Source organism: Lactuca sativa, chromosome 4 (assembly GCF_002870075.4).
Source record: "Lactuca sativa cultivar Salinas chromosome 4, Lsat_Salinas_v11, whole genome shotgun sequence".
NCBI classification, from domain to species: domain Eukaryota; kingdom Viridiplantae; phylum Streptophyta; class Magnoliopsida; order Asterales; family Asteraceae; genus Lactuca; species Lactuca sativa.
Window position 1 is genome coordinate 246,384,732 of NC_056626.2, and position 6,353 is coordinate 246,391,084.

Sequence of the window (6,353 nt, forward strand, 5' to 3'; positions counted from 1 at the left end):
TATGTAAACGCACTACTAACTTGTTGTTATAAAACATATTGTTGTGTGTGATTCGGTGAGTAAGTGCAAGCAAGCATTGTATCAAAGTTTATCCATTCCTTTTATCCAAAGTAGGATAAAAGCGATATCTTTGGGCCCCTCGATTATTTAGTGATGACAAACGTAAATGCTCGGCCGGGCTAGGGCTAATTTGATTTGTTCAATTAGTCAGTCGTCATAAATCGGGAATCGAGATATAGTACAAAGAGAATGATTTGAAATCATATCTCATATGATATCTAGAATGGAGGAATATATGATCCCTTATCTTAAGGACACGCGTATCTGATAGGATCAGAGTTGACAGCGGCTTTGGAAAGCTACGATTGCAGATCAGGATCTAAAGTCATACGCACAATAGTTATTAGACTTATCCAAGTGGGAGACTGTTGGATTAGTGTCTAAGTCCATAACTATTTTGGTATGTACTTGACCCGATGGTGCATGGTCCTTTTGGGTTGCCTTCACCAAAGCAACTTGATAGGATGCATTATGGATAGAAAGGATTAAATATGATTTATTAATATGTTATGAGAATAATATATTAAAGGAGAAATCATATTGTTTAATTAATATTAGTCAAGAATTAATTGGTAATTAGTTTTGTGACTAAAAGAGATTAATTAAACTTAAGGGACTGGAATTGTAATTATAGGATAATTGCAATTTAGGCTATGGATTGTCTTAAGTTAAGGAGTGGACGAATTCTATGGGGAAACCCATAAGGAAATCGTCCAAGGCCCTAATTAAAGGAGTCCATGGGTTGCTTAGGGCTTAAACATCCAAATTAGGGTTTCCTTGTTAGATAACCCTAATAGCCTCACTATATATAGAACCCTTAAGGCTCAAAAACGTGGGTGTGATAACCCAAGTTTGTTCCGTTACATTTCCCCGTTACCGTTAACGGAATATCCTCTTTTGTAAAAAGTCCCATTAATTAGAGGCCGCCAATTAAATAAATATTTCATTATTTATATCTTTATGACGTTAAGTCGTGATAAGAGAAATAAAAACTCGTAATACACATTTCCATTTAATTGTTAAAGTTAGTTTTTATTATTACGACCACTAAATCGGGTGCGACCAAAAGCCCCATTTAACGGCAGTATCGGGTAGATTTCCACTGAGCCCTAACTCCAACCCCTATATAAGGGAGAGTAAACTCCATTTCCATCTTTTTACTCTCTCTCTAAACTCTCTCTCTACAAAATTTTTCCCGAGCCAAAAATCGTCCGTTTCGAGCCCCAAATGAGTAGGTAAACTATCCTAACTTGTTATATAGCTTATCTAGCCTGCAAATTCGAGTTTAAAACATAAAATAGGGACACAATCATGAGTTTACGGCCCAAGAACACTCTTGGGCCGTGAACACCATTTATTGGGGTTTTTAAGCCCCAAAATCCCTCCAAATTGCCCTTAAGGCTTAGATATGATTTTTAGGCTTGCATATTCGGACTTAGAACACCTTGAAACGAGTTTTTGAAGAGTAAACACGATTTTACTGCCCGAGAACATGCTTGGGCCATAAACTCCTCTTCATGGGGAGTAAACTCATATTTGTGTGTTAAAAATGCCCTTAAACACACCAATGGCCTCGAATTAAATTCTAGAATCAACCACCAATGAGCTAGGGACCTTAAAATCAATTAAAACAACTCCATAGCGAGTTCACAGCCGTAAACCCCTCATGAAAGGGTACCTGGGCCGTAAACTCCTATAAGGGGGTTAAATGGTGCCCTAAACTCCCCATTTGACTTGGAAAAATACATAGGATTTATTCTCTATCACTTAAGCACTTAAAACATCCAAGGAAGAGGTCTTTGGGAGCTTACGGCCGTAAACTCCCATGGTTGGGGCCGGAAACTCCCATTTGGTCCCTTTAAACCCCTTAAATCCATTCATACCTTTTGGAATTGTACCTAGCATAATTCCACAAATGATTTGAGACATTTTAGAATCCTAGAACACTGTCACCATGAGTTTACGGCCGTAAACTAATGGGAGTAGTCCCAGGGCCGTAAACTAAGTGTATAGAGTTTACTCTTGGAGAGTAAAATCCATTCCTAAGTCATTTGAGCCCTTAGTTGTTATCCGGGACACCCCAAACACTTAAATAAAGTGTTTTCCGCTCTTTAGGGTGCGTATACTTGTTTAATTAGTATTATATGTACTAATTGTATGTAAACATATGTTATCATATGTTAAATAGGTCACTAAGTGTGTCCAAGTCTTTACTTGACACCGAGCACCCAACCGGCGCCTTTGTCGGATCCAGTTACACCAGGTGAGTTCATTCCCCTGAATGAACCTTTTAAATGTTTTTATACATTTTATAGGGGGGGGGGGGAATACAAGTTAAACATGCCAGTTATCATGTCAATCATATGTGATTGATAACCCGCATGCACAAGATTTTACCACACTGTACATTGTTTTACCGAGTAGGATACTATGATGGTTTCAAAAAGGTTTTCATTTGTTTCAAAACTCTTACTTATACTATTTTATCTAAATTCATTTTAAACTAGTTTATAAAGGTTCCAAGGATTTATAAAGTTTTTCAGACTTATTTTACCAAAGAATACCAAATGTGATTTTCCCGGAGTATAAAGGTTTTTCCAAGGTTTTCATCAAAGTTCCCTTTCATGACGTATACTTTTACTTGTTAGTTACTGCTGCTTCGCTTTTACTTATTTAAAACTCCTACTTGATAATGCATTCCTTCGTGATACGCTTATACCGGTTATTGTCTCTATATCGCTTATACTTGTAGCCACTTATACTTGATAGACGGTTTTACTTCACCAGTTGTCGTTTCCACTTCGCGATACACTTATACTTGGTACACTTATACTTCACGATTCTATTATCCCACACTGTACGCTTATACTTCACGACTCGGATATTCCACTGTACGCTTATACTTCACGACTCGGATATTCCACTGTATGCTTATACTTCACAAGTCAGTTATTCCACACTGTACACTTATACTTCACGATATGATTCCACTTGATACACACTCAAGCGTAGTTAGATGTATGTCTGTGCTTGTATAGATGCATATAAATAATGATTGAAGGACTTAGGAAGCCTTGTCCGCCCTATTTCCTTTTCTTCGTTGAGATGTGGTCTGGTGGGATTGGATGTCCATCCGAAGGTCGTTTGATTCATTAGTTATATACTATGTACACAAGCATAGACATATGGGTTTACTTCAGTCAGTTCAGTTATGAGTCTCTACCTCTAGTTCAGCACTTACATTAGAAACCCACTACCCGCTATTTGGAAGTCTCTACCCACTATTTAGGATGCATCTTCAGGACACGGCCTTCTCCGTCGTCTAGTTGGTAACCAGAGTCTCCTGTAGGGAGAGCGGACATTGTGTGTATAGATCTATACATGATTGACACCCCCGCACCCTGACTGCTAGCTACAGTCCACGGCCTACCAAGCCAAGGGGTGACAATGTCATATTCTCTAGACACTTGTAGGGTGTCTGGTACTCTAGTGTCGGTTATTATGGTTACGAGTATCCCGGGTTACCTTATAATTCATGGTCTTAAGGTAACGGTATTTCACCAGCAATTTACACTGTATGCTGGTAACTCATTTTCAGAGTCACACTGTTTTGACCTTGCTAGATGTATCTTTCATTTGATACTGTTTGCGGTCTGTATTCTCTGTTTTGACCTTGCAAGATGTATCTTTCATTTGATACTGTCTGCGGTCTGTATTCTCTGTTTTGACCTTGCAAGATGTATCTTTCATTTAATACTGTTTGCGGTCTGTATTCTCTGTTTTGACCTTGCAAGATGTATCTTTCATTTGATACTGTCTGCGGTCTGTATTCTCTGTTTTGACCTTGCAAGATGTATCTTTCATTTGATACTGTCTGCGCTCTGTATTCTTTGTTTTGACCTTGCAAGATGTATCATTCATTTGATACTGTCTGCAGTCCGTATTCACTGTTTTAGACCTTACTAGCTGTACCTTTCATTTGGTACCTTCTGGGGTCTGTGTCTCTATTTGTTAGACTGAACCAGGCGTGTCGTTCGTTCGATACTCTCCTGGAGTCTATGATTCCTTTGCCTTAGTCAGCAGTCCTCACTGCTGAGGCATATGTTATTTCCCTGTTGTCTCTTGCTTTCTTTAATAATCAAATTCAGTATTCTGATAATGATAGCAATTAAGGGAAAACCACTTTTTTACCACATAACACTGACCAGTCTTGGTAGAAGGCTGCTTTGATTAAAGAAAATATAGGATTTTCTGGAAAGAACTCTAATACACTGTAAACACTTAAACTATTACTTTATAAAGTTATTTGAATGAAATGTCACTAAATACTTATGAACTCACCAGCATTTGTAAAAATGCTGATACTCGCTTTTCAAATAACTTGTATTCTCAGGTTAGCATTAGACAGGTACATCTCGGAGCTGTTGATGAAGATAGCTTAGTATCATGTTGTATCTATTCTATTACTTGTATTACTTTGAACTGATGTATTAATGTAACCATGTAAAATTATTACTATTAATGCAATGTCTTGTTGTACTTTGATTACTATAATGCATGTGTTGTGATACTTGACATGACGTCATCCACCCCAGAACGTTTCCGCCATTCCGGTTTTGGGGTGTGACAGTGGGGAACATCTCTTCTAGGGTTAGAACACGTTTTGGGCAGCCTCCATCCTCTCTCCTCTTCATCCTCTTGCTTATGGTGTTTGTGAACCATTAGAGGAGTGACAATTGTGACTCTAGGCTTTCTAAAGTCAATACAAGGAGATTTGGGATTGTTATTGCTACATAACAATCAAGGTAACATCTTTAACCTATTCTTGTGTTAATATGATTACTTGTATGCTACAATTAGGGTTTATAGTCTTGGATAACTTGCATGTAGGATTCAGTGGATGCTTTAAAAAGGATAAACATCTTAGAAGCTGAAACAGTCAAAAGATCCTTAATGCTAATAGGATTCAGTGGCGAAACAAAGCATACGGTCAGCAAGATAATGCTACCTATCTACATAGAGGGGGTAAACTCTATGCAATGCTTTTCTGTAATTGACACGTTATCCTCCTATAAGATTATACTAGGTAGACCATGGATACATGATACGAAGGTTGTTCCCTCAACATACAATCAGTGTGTTAAAATGCCCACTCCGTGGAGGATAGTAAAAATAACAAGTGACCAACAAGAATCCAAGGAATGCTACAAGACCTCGATGAAATCTTCAATGGTACCATGACAAGCATAGCAATTACAGAAAGGGGAATGAGGTGTGCTAGAAATGAGAGAGCGGTTGTGAAGGAGGTACTCATGAACCTTGAGTATCCTGAAGCCAAAGTCCTCATAGGATCCTCAATACCTAAACAAATCGAACATGAACTAATAAAGTTCGTAAAATATACAAGCAAAATATTCGTCTGGAAGCATTATAACTCATAAACTTAACATTGATCCTTCTTTCAGACCAATACATAAAAAATGAAGGAAGTTTACATTCGAGAGAAATCAGATTATCAAAGAAGAAGTAGAAAAACTTCTTAAAACAAGGATGATCAAGGAGGTCAAGTTCCCAAAGCTGCTAGCCAACATGGTCATCGTATAAAAGAATAATAGGAAATGGAGAGTATGTGTGGACTATATGGATCTTAACAAGGCTTGTCTAAAGGATTCTTTGTCACACCCCCAAACCTGAACGGCGGAAACGTTCGGGGGCGGATGACTTCATGTGGTAACGTAACAAATGAATACATAGTAAAGAAAGCAATACAACCATCATATATATAATTGAAAGTTTACATTTGTCAAAAGTTACATGTTCAAAACTTTATTACAATATGATGTCAAAATACGAGATTAAACTGGCGCCGCAGCATCCCTTTATCAAAAGCGAAATGAATACCTGAAATTACTGATTCCCTGGGACATACAAGAAATTTTGAAAGAGTAGATCAGCATTTAAGCTGGTGAATTTCATAAGTATTTTGAGTGACAATGTTTGAATGAACTGAAATGTTTTATCTTTGTTTGTTTGTGGTTAGAAAATCCAATATTTTCTACTAGTATAAAAGTAGCCTTCACTCAAGACCAATGTTTGTTTCTAAAATGTATGTAAATGTAAAAGAACCAATGAATTTGAAAACCTTGTAAATCAATGCATTTTAATACCCCTTGTGAGTTTTATAACCATACTATTGACTCTGAATGCCTATACACAACGTTCTTCAGGCGTTGGAATGTTATGACGTTTGTCACCCCAAACGGTGGACTGCAGCTAACAGTCAGGGCGCGGGT